Source organism: Equus quagga, chromosome 20 (genome assembly GCF_021613505.1).
Source record: "Equus quagga isolate Etosha38 chromosome 20, UCLA_HA_Equagga_1.0, whole genome shotgun sequence".
Lineage (NCBI taxonomy): Eukaryota > Metazoa > Chordata > Mammalia > Perissodactyla > Equidae > Equus > Equus quagga.
Window position 1 is genome coordinate 42,195,097 of NC_060286.1, and position 18,594 is coordinate 42,213,690.

Below are 18,594 nucleotides of genomic sequence, written 5' to 3' on the forward strand. Positions count from 1 at the left end.
TAAATAAATAAAGGCGCATCCGCAGAACTTTCGCAACATAACGACTCCATCCGAACTCCTGCACTAAGAGAAAAGGAAACTCTAGCATGGCTTCTAGCAGCATAAGCATGTCTCCGAGGATGACCCCAGCCTTCCGTTAAAATGCCTGCCTGAGAAAGCTCAGCGCTGCCCAAAGAATTTACTATTTGTTCTAGCCAACAGCTGATGACAGGCCCCTGACCTCCCTTTCTTAGAGCATTTACTAAGAAAGGCTTATCATTGCGAGTCCTTTCTCTGTCCGTTTGAGATGTGTGTGTATCTCCTACAAACCGGGAGTGTCTTTCTCAAGGACCTGAAAGCCACTCCTTTGAAATGGAACCATCAGGAAGGATGGGGCCTCTGGCTCCCAGTCTCTGTGGAGGATGGAATCCTGTCTTTGATCATTGCCAGCTGGCAGACACAGCTGACCTAATCCCCTCCACTCTGACCCACCTTCATGATTCTTCACCAAGCCCCCAGCTCGCCCCTCCCCCCCCTCATTCTCCCAAGACGCCGTCACCTCTGCACACCTCCGGACGGAACTCAGCTCTTTCCCTACTGTCATCAGTAGTGACGGAATAAAACCTGTTCTCACCGCTTTAACTAATGCCCGGCTTTAGCTTTGACAATCCATAGAATGAAATAGTACGTAAACTTAAAAAAAAAAAAAAAGGTGCTATGTGGATGGCACTCAGAGTAGTACCTGGAACATATTAAGTGTATTTACTATTATAATTAACATTTTTCATCTGTTGGAAAAAAGAATGCATTATGGGAGTATACATATATTAAAATTCATTGAGCTGCAGACTTAAGACTAGTTTATATTATGCTTTTAATGGTTCTATTAAAATTTTTTTAATGGAGACTGTTAAAACTATATGTTCTCACGTGGAAAGTTATCCAAGACATACATTTAGATGAAACAAGCAAGTTTCAAATCAGTATGCATCATAGAATCATATTATATACATACACATCTATCTAGCATCCTAGAACATAATATTATATAGCATATACTATAGATAATGTTAATATGTGGAGAAAAATTAGACAAATATTCCAAGGGCTTATGTATTTCTGGAACATTTGCACTGATTTTGCAAGTGTACACTACCTTTTCTTTAATCGTGTATAAGGAACGCCCCAGGGCAGCATTTGGAATCCGCCTGGTGCAGCTCGCCTTTCAGGCTATCAGCTGACCCGCAGACTCCCTTCTGGCCAGCAGAGGGCGGCAGGAGCGCCGCCCACCATCTCACCACCACCTCCCCGCACGTGGAGCGCCTGCTCCAGCCTCCTCGTGCTCTGCTATTTTTACACAATCCTTTGTTGGATTTTACTGTAAACTGAACACTCTGTGCTTCTTGACATGTTCTCCCATCTAGAAGCCTTTAAGTGAAATTAAACTCCAGTATGAAAGAAACAAACATTAACTAGTTGTTTACATTTCTCCAGACAAATAGTCATGGGCTCTTCAGAGCTGGAAGAGCAGAAATAACAGAAGTAACCGTTACTGAGCACCTACGACATGCTGGACTGGCCCTTTGCACACAGCATCCTACCTCAGTGAATTCTCACAACGATTAGATTGGTGTTGTTAATGCCCACTTTTCAGATGAGAACACAGAGCTTCTGAAGGATTAAGTGATTCACCCAGGCTCAATCGCTAGTCTCTGGTGAAGGGAGAATCCAAACGCAGGCCAGCGGGGCCCTCAGATCTTGCTTTGCCGTCTATAAAGTCCTCACTTGTACCCAAATTTATGGATGAAGAAATTAAAACCCAGTGTGTGTTGGTGGCACCCCCTCAATCAGAACTCAGGTATCCAGATACCCAGAACATGCTTTTGCTAATGCTCCCTCTGCCTTCACGCTCCCTCTGCCTTCAAGTCTTTATCGAGTACCCAGTATGTGCCCAGCTGTGACCAGTGCAGAAACAGGAAGCCCTGCTATCTCTCTCTGACTTGCTATGTTGTTCAAAATCCAAAAAGAAACAAACGGTAAAAAAGTTTCCTCCCAATCTTCTGTGCCCTCCCCCTGCCCCGCCAACACCAGCCAGCCACCCAGCTCCACTCCCGAGACAAACTGCGTTACCAGCTTGCATATTTTTCCAGAGATTACTTTATCGCCATATAAATCAATGTGTATTTTTTTTCAGAGTTGCAGTTCCCTGACAATGGTGTCCCCTAAATGTCACCTAGCATTATTATTACTGCTATCCCCATATTACAGAGGCAGAACCTGAGACTAAGGAGCTGGGGTGAATGGCCCAAGGTCACCCAGCAGGACAATCAAGGATCTAAGTCTAAGAATGGCTCTCTGGGGCCGGCCCAGTGGCGCAGCGGTTAAGTGCGCACGTTCGGCTTCGGCAGCCCGGGCTTTGCCAGTTCAGATCCCGGGTGTGGACATGGTACCGCTTGGCACGCCATGCTGTGGTAGGCTTCCCACGTATAAAGTAGAGGAAGATGGGCACAGATGTGAGCTCAGGGCCGGTCTTCCTCAGCAAAAAGAGGAGGATTGGCAGCAGTTAGCTCAGGGCTAATCTTCCTCAAAAAAAAAAAAAAAAAAAAAGAATGGCTCTCTGACTTGGGCAGGCCTCTGGGCCCTGGTCTCCCCTCGAAACCTTGCTCTTACCAGTGTCCCCTTTGTGTCTGTGTCCCTCTCTCCCTCCCCCTCTCCAGCCTCCCTTCTTTCCCATTCTCTCTCTCTCCCACTATTTTAACCACTTACACATTTTTACATACCCAGCGTGTTGCTAAGTTTGAGTCAGAGGTGGGAGGACCTTAAAGATGAAATCCAACTCTGACACTTTACAGATGGACAAACTGAGGCCCAAGAAGTCTCCCACACATGTCCAGATTTCTAAGTCCAGCCTGTGCTCAGCTGTTCCACTTCCCACCTCTGCCTGCCCAACCCCCTCCTCCCCATACATCCCTCACATGGACAGCTAGCTGGGTCTGGCTGCAGCCAAAGAGATCTTCCAGAAACACTCACCTAATCAGTCTGTACTTTGCCTAGCAACCCTCCAAGGGTCAAAACGCTGGCCCTGCTACCTTCTCTACTTTCCTCCTGCGACAGGCAGAATCTTGTCCATGAGGCTTCCAACCTGCTGTTCCCCCTCTCGCCCTGACTTGGTTATTAGCTAGCCATCCCTCAGTCTTGGATCTCCCTGGTGCCTGATCCAGAGGCACTCACAGCTTCTCCCTCATCTCCAACTTCAGTCTCCCTGGCTAGACCGTGAGCTCCAAGAACAGTGCCCGCGCCTGTCTTTTCACCACGATGTCTCCAGTGTCTGGCGCTGTGCTCTATCCCTCCCCATGCTACCACATAGGCTCAACCGATGTTTGATGGAAGGATGAACGAATGAACGTTCGGGCAGAGGGAAGAGCAGGACCCCAGGAGGGAGGCGTGCAATCCAAAGTTGTGTGCAGGTAATACCAAGCATTCCTGCGGAAGGAGACTGAGGTGTGTGCACACAGTATTTGGGGGAAATAAAGTTAGGAGATTCCCTTACGTCTATTAAGCACCTTAACATCTGTACCAGGCCCTGTACAGACAAAGAGCACACAGACGGACAAAGTACGGCCCCGTTAGTCCTCAGAGGAGCCAGGCCTGTGTATGTTCTCAGCATTTGGGTCTGATGAAAGCCACTCTCCCATCCAAATCCACAGAAGCACCTACACAGCCTATTCTGCATATAATCTGAAAGGGGTCACAGCCTCCAGAAGCCCAGCCAAACACCATGGCTTACATATCCTAAATTTGGCTGGAACGAGAGAAATCCAATGAGAGCTTGGAGCATGAGCCATAATGGAAATGAGGAACGGCGGGCCTCAGAGGAGGTCGCGGGGACAGGGGCTTGGAGGCAGGAAAGGGACGGCGGTGGGAGGCCCTTGCGTTCAGGTTAAGAAATTTGTTCTATTCTGCCGGGTACACAGAACTGAGCCAACATTTCAGAAAAAGTACCCTAATCTCGAACCCGGCCCAGAAAGATGACGCAGACGGCGCGCGACCCCATGCCAACAGGCGATTGCTTCGCCCCCGCCAGGTGCATTGTGGGGCTTAGAGGCACCTGCCGAACGCCGGGTCTCGCGAGCCAGCGAGATTCACGCGGATGACAGAATTGGGCAGGAAGGGGCCGACAATGCTTCCCCTCCTGGGGGTAAAGTCCCGCCCCTTACCCGGGATGGACCAATCCCAAGGCCTTCCGATCCTGGCCGCGGGGATTGGTCCGCGGGCGAGGAGACCGAGCCGGCCGCTAGGCACGTGACCGAGCGGCCTCCCCGGCACGTGAGCGAAGCGGTGGGGTCCCGGAGCCGGGCGGGAAAGGGCGGGAGAGACCGAGACCCGACGCCGGGTTCGGGGACGGCGAGGCCCGCGGGGTGCCCGCCAGGTCCTGCCCTCTGCACGTGGCCGTCGGCAGGCGCGTCCGGTCGCTTGCTCAGTCCCGCCCACTAGGTCCCGGGGCTCACTGTCGCGGTGATGTGGCCCTCGGTTCCCTCGCCTGGGACAGGCGCGCGGGGCTGCCGGGCCTGCGTGGGCGGGCGCGTGGAAGTTCGCCGCCGAGTCTGCAGCGGCCCGGGACGCGCGCTCCCCGCTCCAGCCGCTCGGACAGCTGGCCGCGCCTCGTGGGGAGCAGAGCGGAGCCCCGGCCTGGGCTGACTTCAGCGACAAATCGTAGGGAGGGGGTCTCTGGCGGACCTGCGCCAGTAGCTGCCGGCCGCTTGACTTTTGTTATCTCACTAAATCTGTCCGACAGCGGTGAGGGGTCAGGAGTGTCTGCGAGGCCCCTAGACGGGGAGAGACTGCTGAGGCCGCGCTGCCTGGAAGTGGACCAGCCAGGGTTGGACCCAGGCGTCAGTCTGCTCAACCCGCAGACACTCCTCTGGGTGGCTGTCGCCCCTGAGAAGCGAGGGCGGGCGAGCCACCTGGGAGCAGACACACACCCCCGTCAATGCCGCGCAGAGTCACCCAAGCTCTGATGACACTCCCTTTCCCGCTGCTTCCTGCTCAAGACATTGGTGACCCTGGAGGATGGAGCCCGCGGCTTCCCAGGCTCCCCTCCTCACCAGGGCAGAGCTGTCTGGTGTCTTGAGCCCATTACGCCAGGGGCGGGAAGCGTGTCAGGCGGGGCCAGGGAAAGAGGAGAAGCGGAGAGAAGGAGGAGCCTGGAAGCCAGAACTGGAAGGAGGGGCATGAGAAATGGGCAAAAGCTCAAAGAGAAACAACCACTGCAGCTTAGTCCATTCGATTCAACAAGTAGCTGTTGAACTAGTGGGCACCAGGCGCTTCTCTAAGCGCTAGGGATCTAGCATTAAAACAAGAGAGGATGGAAATCCTTCCCCCATGGAACTTACCTTCTAGCACAGGAAGGAGACAATAAACAAGATAAACAGAACTCATACTATGTTAGAAGTGATGAGTGCTACTAGGAAGAACTAAAACTGGGGAGAGAGAGAGGAGGGCTCTAGAAGGGGGGGAGAAATTGACATAAGGGGCAGGGAAGGCCTTACTGAGAGGGCGGAAGTGAGGGAAGGGCATCTTAGGCAGAGGGCCAGCTTGTGCAAGGGCCCTGGGGTGGGAGGGAGCCTGCAGTGGAGTGAGTGTGGGTTTGAGTAGTAGGCAATGGTTACAGAGGTAACAGGTGGCCACAAAAAGGACTTGGGATTTAACAGTGAAATAAGGCCATTGTAGGATTCTAAAATAACCCCCCTCCATGGCAGCCTCTTCACTATTTTTACTGAGCTGAACACCCCCCAGGGGCAAGAAGGCAGTATGCCCTCTACTTCCAAAACCCCAGACCACACTGGCATCTCTGTCATCCTTGCCCAGGGCAGGGCAGACCCCCTTGCTCAGGCCCCCAGCACCCACCGTCTTCCTTCCATGTTGATTCCCTCATCCCTGATGCCCACCCCAGGCTGTGGAATCTTCACGGGGAAAACCTGGCCCTCACTATTCCCGTCTTCCTCTGCATGGTTCACGGCCCAGGTCTCTGAGCTCCAAGGCTCCCACACAGGGTGTGAGGTGCTGAGATGGCCAGTGGGGGTGAAGTCAGCATGCTGTGTGTCCTGGCTGCATGCAAAGAGAATCGCCTTTTCCTAATTTCCATAATGGCATCTCCTGAGCCACCATGGCTTTGTGTGTTCACAGGCTGCAAGATCCTGTAGCTCACAATCACGGCTGGAAGGTCAAAAGCAAGGATCTGACTCTTGTTCTGCTATGTTCTGTTGTGATGATCCTTCCTAAAGGCAACGAGAAGCTGCCTGAAGGAGTGGGGGTATAGAGAGGAAACATGCTGCTTAATAAATAAAATGTTCTCCTCTTTATTTGATTCTCGAGAAGTCCCTGAAAAGGGAAGGAATGCTGTGTCCTAGCAGCACCGTGAGCTCAGAGGCTCACCAGGGACAGTTCAGGCCGGAGGTTGCAGAGGGCCTGTGCAGCCACCTACGGAAGGGACTCTGCCCTCATCTGTGGGACTCCAGTTGTGTCCCCAGTCCTGAAGTGGGGCTGTGTTGCCATCATCAGCCACATTGTCTGGAAAACCTGGTGCTCCCAGCTCTCAACAGGCGTGTGGTCTGGGAGCATAATTAGGTTGCTGGAACCACAGGCCCAGAAATGCGATTTTCAAAACACAGGGAGGAGCCTACAGCTGTGCAGACTGGGCATGGCCACTTCAGAACCCCTTTCCTGAGTCCCAAAGCTGCCCAGCAGCCCCCTCAGGACGTCTGCTCCTCAAGAAGAGGGGCTCACTGGCATATATGGTCATCACAACATCCCCTGCCTCACCTTCTCTTTTATTTATTTGTGAGGAAGATTGGCCCTGACCTAACGTCTGTGCCAATCTTCCTCTATTTTGTACGTGGGATGCCACCACAGCATGGCTTGATGAGCAGTGTGTAGGTCCGTGCCTGGGATCCAAACCCATGAACCCAGAGCCACCAAAGCAGAGTGTGCAAACTTAACACAATGCCCCTGGGCTGGCCCCTCACTTTCTGTTTTTTAATAGGCTTCTATTTAATTATTTTGAAACAGTTTTAGATTTACAGAAAAGTTGAGAGTACATGGAGTTCTTATATGCCCCCATAATAAGGGAAACCACACACAGTTTCCCTTCTTAGTAACGTCTTACTTTACTGTGGTACATTTGCTAGAATTGATGAAACAATATTGATGCATTATTGTTAACTGGGGTCCTTAGTTTGTTCAGATTTTCTTAGTTTTCCCCTAATGTCCTTTGTCTGTGCCAGGATCCCATCAAGGATACCACATCACATTTAGTTGTCCACTTCTCTTTTTTAATCTGATGGTGTAGTATTGAGAGAGGAGGTTAAAGAAGCACATAATTGCGTAACTTTTCTTTGGCTTTTAGGCTGAGTAAGTGTTAGGGATGGGGGCTGCTGCTTGTGGCTGCATTTAGGTGTTCTGCCTGATGGGTGACAGTGCCTGGCACAGTCCTGCCCTGCGTGGGAAAGGGAGGAAGTCAGGCAGGGCAGCAGGCAGCTGCAGCATCCTTGGTGGAGAAGAGCTCTGGAGTCGTGGGAGTATCAGCAGGTGGCACCCTGGTCTGCAGGGCGGGACCTGCAGTTACACGAGCGGCCACTAGGTGCCGGGACGCCCACTCGCACGTGCTCACTGCCAGCGGCTGAGTGACAGCAGCGCCTGTGACAGCGGCGGATGCTCAGAGATCCTTGAGTTTGGACCTAAATCACTGTTTTGCACATGGAAAGGTGAAGCTTAGAGAGCAGGCGCCGGTCGACATTTAAGAGAGAGAGAGGGAGCATTGGAGGACTACCATGCTTGGTGCCACCTTGGGGACTGGAAAAACGACAGAAGAAGACCCAGCCCACACCCTCCTGATGGTTAAAAGTCTCTAGACACAGGCAGGGTCTGAATGTGAACCCCTCCTCTGCCTCTTGTTACCTGTGAGACACTAAGCCAGTTGCTTCTCCCTCTGAACTTATTACCCACCCCCCATCTCCGAACTGCGGTTCTAATAACCTATCTCGTGAGTGTTGTGGAGGTTAGATAAAGCCATCAGAACAAGCCGGCTTATGGAGATGGCGCAGCTGTGGTTACCACAGGCACTACTCTCCAGCCACAAGCTTGGGTGTGCGGGCAGTTGCACCATCCCGTTTATTGTAACAGCCTCATTTCTGACCCGAGCCCCCGTTCCACGATTCCACCTGCCAGCACATCACAGGAGTCAGTTTCAGAGTTCTGCACCCTTCCTGAGTCAGACTCCTGCAGGGCCAGGGCCCTGGAGGGAACCTGCTGCCCACTGGTCATCAGTCCACCCCGTTTACTGCAGCCCCCGGTCCCATGCCTCAGTGCGCCCCCAGCCTCGCTGGGCAGGAGGGCCTCTTTGACCAGCCCGCCTGGAGTCCTGCCACCTGGGTATCACACTCCTCCTGCATTGCTCTCTGGGGGCTGGTGGGCAGGCAGGCCGGGACCCTCTCACCTGCCTCTCCTCACCCCAGCCTGGGGAATCTGTCTGTGGTCCAGGATGCCTCATTGCCCCCTCTTGTCCAGGACACTTTGCCTACAACGGAGACCCATTCTCCCTCCACCATACTCCCGTGTTCTCCTAAGGGCTGGAGGTTTTGGAAAAAAACAAAGTCTGAAGGACCCACAGGCGCCTTCTGCTTTCAGTCCTAGGGCAATGGGCCTGAGCTGGCTCCCTGAATGGCGGGGAGGTACAGGAAGATGGAGAGAAGTAAACGTCAATAGAGGCAGTCCCTGCTTTGCACGGTTCCAATATGCACAAATTTTAGTTACCACAGTCTAGTGAAATAATACCAGTCCTCCAACAACACAGTCCAAAGTATCAGTTACCACGGTATGTTAACTGTGAGACACTGCGTCAAGTACAGACCACTGTGAGCTCCCCCCGCCCCCGTGCACAAATTGCTACACAAGTAACAGACGTGCATTCTGACCCAAGACCATACAGCGCTTCTCTCAAAGTCCATCAGTCACCAGTCACTGCACCTGCTGCCCAGTTCCCCCACAGCCAGCAAAGTCTGTAGTCGTGTTGCTTCCATGATGAACCCACTTAACATTGTACAAAAATGCATCATTGAAACAGGGAATTGGCCAACAAAGGCAAAAATGCAGACTTTGTTGCATGCAGCAAAAAAGATGTGAAAAGTGATAAAGCTGGAAGTGAAATTGGAATTGAATAGTAATAGGGTCGTAGAAGAAAGAGCTGCTGGAGGGAATGTGCACCCGGCCGCAGCTCCAGAGACTACGTGTGCAGCCAGAGGAACCCAGCGAAGGCGACCGGTCGACATAAAGGAGGAAAGCGGTTGTGATGAGAAGCGTGAAGACATCCTGAGGAGGGGATGCCAGCAATATGCTTCACGTTAAAGGATCTCTCAGAGAGATCTCACAGCATTAAAAGTGCAAAGGATAAAGTGTTGGAGGCTGATGCAAACTTAGAAAGGACAATGACGATTCAGAGAGGCACAGAAGAGATGCTCGCTCAGTTTCCTAAATTATACAATGAGAAGAAGCCAAGGGCTGCTCAAACTACTGCTGGCAAGTTTTTTCTTAAAATTGTCGCTAAATACGCATGTAAAATCCACCACCTTAGCCACTTCCAAGTGTACAGTTGTGTGACGTTAAGGACGTTCTCACTGTTGTAAAAATGCAGGACACGACGAATTTGTGGGTGGACCGTGCGCAGGGCCAGGCTCACGTTCTCTGCATCCTTCCCATTTTAGCATCTGCTGCTTTTGAAGAAGGAAGTAAAGCACGTTGATTCTCGGTGTTTCTGATCTTTTGTTAGAGTGCACTAAATAAATATTAGTTTTACTATTTTTTGTTTGCCTACATATTTATAATCAATCAGAAAGTTTTTAGTGTTTTGAGGATTATAGAACAATTATACTTTTCACACTGATTATTTTTTTCTCCCCACATGTTCATTTAAGAAAAATATGTTTTTATTGAGACAAAATTCACATAATACAAAATTCACCACTGTGACCATTTTAAAGGGTACAATTCAGTGGTTTTAGTGTATTCACAATGTCCTGCTACCATCACCAACCATCGATTATTAAGATTGCTTTGCGTGGTTTCAGCTTTACACAATTGTTTTTACACCCCCACACCACCACGCAAAGACAGGACTGCCCGTACTTCAAAATGTGATCCCGTTTCCTAAAGAATCAGCCCAGTAATCCATTCCTACAGCAGGTGGTGGTGTGGAGTTCTGATCCCGGGCTGGGAGTCCCGGCTGCCCCAGCGCCCAGCTGTGTTGTTGTCAGTGCGGTACACAATCCTTCTGAGACTTGGTTCTCTCATCTGTAAACTAGGGATGATCATCCATTTGTTCGTTCAGCAAATATTTATTGAGTTCTGGCTCCACACCAAGCCCTGTTCTAGATGCTAGAGACACAAGAGCTTGGGCTTCCAGAGCGTAAGGTGGGGCTCCTGCTCCTAGCTGTGATGCACACAGTGGGTGCTTTCTGTGCTTGCAAAACAAAAATCTAAGGACTGGCCCCGTGGCGTAGTGGTTAAGTTCGGTGTGCTCCACTTCTGCCACTGGGGTTCGTAGGTTCAGATCCCGGGTGCAGAGCTGGACCACTTGTCAGCCATGCTATGGCGGTGACCCACATATAAAGTGGAGGAAGATGGGCACAGATGTTAGCTCGGGGCTAATCTTCCTCAGCAAAAAAAAAAAAAAATCCAAATGACAAGAAGGAGCCAGCCATGGGACACTCTGGAGAAAGGGTGTTTCAGGTGTCTGCTCTCAATAAAGCTCCTTTACAGACCGTAAGGGTTATATAGCTATCTGTTTTGATTATTTTTATCATGGAGTAGTAATTCAAGATTTCCCACTTTCACCTGAGTTTCCCAAGTCAAATCTACCTTTTCCTCAACCTGTCAGCTCGCCTCTTATAGAATCCTCCCCACATGGTTCTCCCCGTTACTGACCAAGCCTCTTGTATATTTTGAGTTATGTTAATGCTTCCTCACCTGATGCATTTGGGATTGATTGCCAACAAGAAATCAGTTAAAGCCAGAAATCAGAAAATATTATTATTGGAGCATCTTTGCCCTTAAATAATTTATTTTAACTTAAAATATATAAAGGGAAAATATTTGCAGATAAAAGAATATTCAGGGCCAGCCCCAGCGGCCTAGTGGTTAAGTTCAGCACGCTCCACTTTGGCGGCCTAGTTTAGACCTACACCACTCGTTAGTGGCCGTGCTGTGGTGGCAGCTCACATACAAAGTAGAGGAAGATTGGCCACAGATGTTAGCTCAAGGTGAATCTTCCTCACCAAAAAAAGAAAAGAATATTTGTTCACTTTTCAATTTTTTCCAGATACATAGCTTCTTTCAACCCTCATTTAACCCATTTTCTAGTGCAGAAGTTAGAAACCTAAAAAGAAAGTCGATGTTTCCAGACTCTCTTGCACCAGGGCTCTGTTGGAGATTAGGTTTTGCCAATTAAATGCAGCCATGCATGCCAAAGGTGATCTTTCTAAGGAGACTGCAAGAACCGGTGGACGAGCAGGCTCTGGAAGGTGTGTGCGTTGGCAGTAGCTGAACCCACGTCCCACTGCCTGGCACGTGCTTGGTGGTGCAGGTGGCGTGACAGGAGCATTCCCCTGACTTCTGGACGGCAGCTGCAGCAGTGGGGCCTTACAGCACAGGTCCAGGACAGCCCTTGATGTCTGCACCTCTGGCACTTCCAGCAGTTTTGTACGCACCTGACTGCCTATATGAAATCCCTTTCTACTTGAAATACCTGGAGTGGTTCGTCTCCTGGCCCAAATGCTGAATGACCCAACCACCTTTTTTATGTAAGGCCAAAGCCTTTTGTTTGGGATGAGTCCACTGATTCAAATGCCACGTGTTTCAGGCACAACCCGTACCCCCATGATATGTCTTGTACAATTTTCAGTCTTGGTTCCTTCAAAGTGGAGTAAGAACTGAAGGACGCTGTGGAAGCACCCTGCGTACGGGATCTTTCTAGACGTTTATGATTCCTCCCACATCTTTAGTTGTCTGACTCAAATGTCATTCAACAGCATTTTTTAGTGACTCACCTTATCCAGTCTTTCCAGAGCACTCAATTTAGTTTTCATAGGAACAACTTTTCGCATTCATATTTCATTGATTTATAGGAAATTGAATTAAATTACGTGATTACAACAAGTACAACTAGCATAAACTGGGAATAAACAATTGATTCTTAATAAGCGTGTAATGGGGTAATCATATAAAGTGATTCAAAAGGAATTGAACACTTTCAAAAAGTTATCCATTCATGTGTGCAACTAGATATGGACAACAATTATATTTTCTTAAATATTTTTAGCAAAAGAAAGTTATTATTCAGTAGTTAGGATACATATATTTCTGACATTGTATTATAGAAATTTTCAAACGCACAGCAAAGTTGAAGAATTCTACAGTGAACACTCCTGTAGCATCACCACAGAGATTCTAATGAAGTAGCATGCCCCAAACTGTATGTCACTGCAGTGTTTTCATTTCCCCCCCTGTGAATTTGTACATCCTTGTCCATTGACATTGCATTTAGCCGTATGACTTGCTTCACTCCGTGAAATATGAGTAGTAGTGGCATGTGTCACTTCTGGGCAGAAACCTAAGGCCCAGCATGTGCTTCTCCACATAGCTCATTTTCTTCTGATAGAAAATGAGTGCTATGGACTGAATGTTTGTGTCCCTCCAAATTCATATGCTGGAGCCCTAATCCCCCATGTGAGGGTATTGAGAGATGGGGCCTTAGGGAGGTAGTTAGGTCGTGAGGGTGGAGTCCTCATGAATGGGACTAGTGCCCTTATAAAAAGAGACGAGAGAGGTGATTTTTCTGTCTGTCATATGAGACGCAGCAAGAAGGCAGCCATCTGTAAATCACAAAGAGAGTCCTCACCAGAAGCCAACCATAGTGGCACCCTGATCTTGGGCTTCCAGCCTCCAGAACTGTGAGAAATCAATGTTTGTTGTTTAAGCCCCCAGCCTATGGTATTCTGTTATAGCAGCCAGAATTGGCTAAAACAACAGATAATTCTCCAGACAGAAGCTATTCCATCAGCCTGGGTCTCAGAATAAGATGACACAGAGAAGAGTTACAACCAATTCTTGCTGGACACGTTGCTGGAGCAAGAAATGAATGTCGTTCTAGCCACTGAGGTTTGCGTGTGGTCTGTTACTGCAGCATGACCTGCCCCTTCGGGTTGAGATGCTCGCCCTTCCAGCCCGTGGTGGCGCATGCTGGAGTTTACTCCAGTGGGTTCTGTGACTACAGCACAAAGACCACATCTAAAACCTCCACTTGGTCATGACATTTATTGCTGGGACAAACAGATGGAACAGAAAGAGAAGGCACAGAGCAGAAACTTGTGTCTGAGGAAGCCATGAACCACCGTTCAGAAGGTACAAGGAAATGGACTAGAGAGCCAGCCTTGTGCCAGGCATCCCTCAGCTCGTGGTCTGGCATATTCTTCATGAGGGGCAGAAGACGAAATCTTACCATCTGCGCCTGCAACTTCTGCTGCAGTCATCAGAGCCTCCTGGAAGATGAAGTTCACTTTGCGGGTCCCTCACATTTGATGACAAGACTATTTTCTACTTCAATGTAAGCGTGAATCACATAATGTCCGCATTACGGCACTGAAACCAGCATGCTGCGATTGCACACATAAGGGATTTGCCCAAAGTTCATTTGTCTGTGCCATAACAGACACACAGGTCTTTGGCCCGTGCAGTTTTTTGGAGGACAAGTGGCAGTTAGACTTGCCAATGGAGTGACTTATCCCACAGCCGTAGGAAGTCTCAGACAGCTGCATTTTCTGACAAATGGAGTCTTATTTCCCTTCCATCCCAGAGTCTTGAAGCATCCACGATGCAGGATTCAGTATTCTGGTCAAATTATTAAGCTGCCTCTGGAACTATGGCACATTGATTTCCTAGGGTTGCTGTAGCAAATTGCCACAAGCTGGGTGGCCAAAACAATAGAGCTTTATTCTCTCACAGTTCTGAAGGCTAAACATCTGAGACCCGGGTGTCGGTAGGGTTTCTTTCTTCTGGAGCCCCTGAGGGAGAATCTGTCTCGTGCCTCTCTCCCAGCCCCTGGTAGTTGCTGGCAACTCTTAGCGTTCTTGGCTTGTAAATGCATCACTCCAATCTCTGCCTCTGTTGGCACTGTGGGTCTATGTGTCCGCATCCAAATTTCCCTCTTCTTATAAGGACACCAGTCATTGAATTTAGGGCCCACGCTAATCCAGAATGACCTCATCTTCACTTGATTACATCTGCAACGATCCTATTTCCAAATAAGGTCACAGTCACAGGTACCAGGAATTAGGACTCCAACATGTCTTTAGCGGGACAGAATTCAACCCACAACAAGTCGTGTCCCAAATCCCCCGATATTCCATCAAGTGACTCTTGAGGCTGCTTCGGGAACTTTGCATTTGTGTCACCCTTTCTCAAAGTCTTGAGGAAGTGAAGGGGTACATTGTGGCTGCCGTTTCGACCATGGATGGAGGTAAAGCGTGAAGGCCGGGGGGGATTAGACTGGGACTGGCGTGTGCGTGTGACATGAGCAGAGCTTGGCGCAAGTTTGTAATATCATAGCCAGGAAAATAATGGGAAGCATAATATTTTCAGATATCGAGGTATCTGGGGGGCCATTCTGGTTAGATGTGGTTCGGCCTGAAACTCATTTTTCCCAGAGCAGCCTGACTTACAGCCCACTGGACATGCACCGCACGTCTGCTTCAAACATTTCCCAAAGCGAAGAGTGTGCTCTTTAAGGACAAGGATGAATGTCCTCCTTTCTTTGACACCAATACCAGGACTTCTTTGAAGATAAGTTTTTCTGCCCCAAGAACCAAAGTCAAGTTGACCTGCTTTGTATGTGCTAAAATACAGCAAAACATCTCCTTGTGACTTTAGGGGAAAAAACTGAATTCCTGTCATGCTTAATGGATGTTCTTTGTTCTGAAATGGTATATAACTACGCTGTAAACCATGCTCCCCCAGGGGACTTTCTTCCCTGGGGAAGATAACACTTCCGGGCTAGTCCTCAGCGTTGGCTCATTGAATAGCAATAAATATCACTCTATCTTTCTTATCTATAGATTGGTTATTGATTATTTGCATCAGCAATAAAAATAAGCTGTGGTAGTTTCTTTACAAATAGTCTTTGATGCATTTGTATGAAACTTAGTTCCTGAGTAATACATTTTTTCTAACTTCTCTTCTCTTAGAATCACTCTAACTCAGGGCCGGCCCCGTGGCCCAGTGGTTAAGTTTGCACGCTCTGCTTTGGCAGCCCAGGGTTTTGCCGGTTCGGATCCTGGGCACGGACATGGCACCGCTCATTAGGCCACGTTGAGGTGGCGTCCCACATGCCACGACTAGAAGGACCCACAACTAAAATATACAACTATGTACTGGAGGAATTTGGGCAGAAAAAATAAAGAAGAAGATTGGCAACAGTTGTTAGCTCAGGTGCCAATCTTTAAAAAAAAAAGAATCACTCTGTAACTCACCCGGAACAGAAGTACTCAGGTTATTCACTCCTGCCCCAAAGATTTATTCCACACCCACAGTGAGCAAGATGCGGTTCCAACCACTGGCACACACTAAGATTTGGTGTTAACCGGAGAAAGTCCTTGACCACGTGGAATCACATTCTATTCGGGGCGCAGACCATAAACAAGAAGCACAAATATGTGTTGTGCAGAGGAACACGCTCTGAAGAAAAATAAAGCGATAAGTAAAGGGACAAGTAGTGGGGGTGTTATCTTGGAGAAGGCGATCAAAGAGGTCCCCCCTAAAGGGTCACACTTCAGCAGAGGTCTGATGACGAGACCCTGCAGGAAGAGCATTCCAGAAAGAGGGAAAGACCCTCAGGCTGGGGCGTGCCTCATGTCATCAGGGACGACAGGAGGCCCGGCAGGCCGAGGAGGACAAAGACAGGAGGAGAGGCCAGGACCAGAACATTCAGAGTCTACGTGAGCAAGCCAAGGATGTTTTTCCCGCTAAGTGGGTGAGAAGCCACAGGAGGTTTGGCAGAGAACTGGCCACTCTGTTGATAAAGACTGTGTCCTCCACACCTGGAGAACAGCCTGGAGCAGCTCTCGCAGCAGCTCAGGCAGGGGCCAAAGGGGTATGACGGTTTTGAGTTTGGAGATAGCTGGGGACGACGGCAGGGTGCACTGTCGGGCCAGATTGAGATGTGAGGGATTGCGAGGCACCAAGGGACACCCTGAGCGCCAGGTGAGTGGTGGCGGTGTTTACTGAGATGGGAGCTCGGGGAGGAAGGGGTTTGGGAGGAATCAAGAGTTCAGTTCCGGACAAAGAACAGGTGGGACAAATGGAAAACAAATAGGCAGATAGTGACTTACCCCAGCCAGACCAATAATTCCCCCAATGAAAGGCAGAGATTGTCAGACGGGAGCTTTAAAAAGTAGGAGCCAACACCATGCTGCGGATAAGAAACCCACTTTAAACATAAAGGCGACAACAGGCTGAAAGTAAAGGATGGAAAAGATGCACCACACTAACGCCGATCAAAAGAAAGCCGAGGGCTCGGCTGAAATCAAAGTAATTTTAGAGGAACTAATACTCCTAGGAGTAAAGAGGGACATTTCAAAAGGATAAAGGGGTCAATTCAGGGAAAGGACACTACAATGCTACGTGTTCATACATCTAATAACAGAGCTTCAAAACACAGGAAGCAAAAATGATTGAACTGCAAGGAGAAAGAGACAAATGCACAGTTATAATCCGAAAGTTCAACACCTCTCTCCATAATTGACGGAAAAAACAGATAGAAAATCAGGAAGGATAGAGAAGGCTTGAACAACACTTTCAGCCAACTTGGCCCAACTGGCTTTCTGACAATGCTCCACCCAACAATGGTGGAACCCGCCTCCTAAGGCTGGGAGCCATCAGTGTGTGGGTGTGTTGAATGTCATGGGACTGGGGAGGTGGCCTGGGGAGCGGCTGTTGATAGAACACAAAAGCAGTCTGAGGGCTGAGCGTGGGCCACACCACCCTTTAGGGGCTGGGAAGAGGAGAAGGATCCAGCAAAGGAGATGGAGAAGCCAGCACTGAGGAGGGCGGGTGAAGTGTTGAGAGGGGGGAGTGCTGTGCTGTGTCAGCTGGGTCCAACAGTCAAGCAGAGGAGGACTGAGGACTGGTCCCTGGATGTGACCACCTGGAGGCCGTCCCCTGGGTCACTTATCCAGGGTCACAGAGCACTTGCCCAGGCATGTGAGGGGGGGCTGGGAGCCCCCAGTCAGTATGTTCAAGACAGTGAGAGGCAGTCCCCAGGTCCATTCATTTTCAAGGAATTTTGCTGAAAGGGGAAGCAGAGATGGAGAGGTACTGGCAGGAAGGTGTGGCAGGGTTTTCTTTTCTTTCTTTTTAAAGAAGGGATGCATTCAAACAGGTTGGGCACAGCTGGGAAGAATCCAGGAGGGAGAGAAGGAACATTCCCGAAGAAGGAACAATTTCAGAGGGATGACTGCGAGCCGGGATGAGGTCCAGCGCACCCGGGGTGGCTGTGCACGCTGGGGACACAGGCAGTTCTTAGGTATGAGAGGGGGCGGGGTCCCTCCGGAGAGGAGCTGCCAGGGCCAAATTCAGGGGTCTCAGAGGGTCTGCGGGCAGGAGAATGACAAACTTCTTTAACCTTCCGATCGATGGGCGGTGGGATGCAGGCTGGGCCACGGGCTGGCATTCCTCTTCTGTTCACTGCCATTACTAGCTCTGTGACCCTGGAGAAGTGGCCCAGATGAGCTTGGGAAGGTGAACCTTGTGGCACCACCAAGAGCAATGGGGCAGCGGGCTGGGGAGCCCGCCTCACTGCCTCGGGGGAAGGCCCCTGTGTGTGCGTCCTCCCCGGCACCACTAGAGGGCGCCAGGAGACCGCTCTGCTCCTTGGGGCGCTTTCCCCTCTGACCTCACAACCGCACCCAGCTGCGCCCAAAGCTTCCAGGGGCCCGATTTGATCCCAGCCTCCCCGTGAGGCTCACTTGAAAAGGAACTGAGACAGAAAGGGGTGGGTCCTGGCACGAACTTCATCCGAAAGCGTCTTGTAGCCCCCCGTGAGCGATAGATGGGTGGTCCCAGCTCAGCCCGCCAGCGGCGCGCTGGCAGCTCAATGAGGCGGCCGGGCTTAAAGCACCCGGGAAGGTCAAAATCCCAAAGGTGCCCTGGGGAACAGCCGCTGCTGCCACCACCTGCACCTCCTTCCCTTGGTGTGAAGCACTGGTTTCACAGTCATTAAGCAAGCGTTGGGCCAGGCCCTGCTGGTGCTGAGAATGAGCCCATGGAATGAATGAATGAATGAACGGTGAAGCCCCATGTGGAGTTTGGAGGGAGAAGGGGGGGGATTCCAGGCCAGAGCTTGAAGGTGCGGGGCCAGCCGGGCGTCCGCTGAGGGGCTGCCTGCCGCCCCAGTGTTGGGAGTGGGGGAGGGAGAGGGAGGATGAGAATGAGACTGAGCCCCCCCAACTTGGACTTAAGGAGCCACGCCAGGCAGTACTTTAAAGAGAGGGGTGGGGAATGGACATGAGCTCC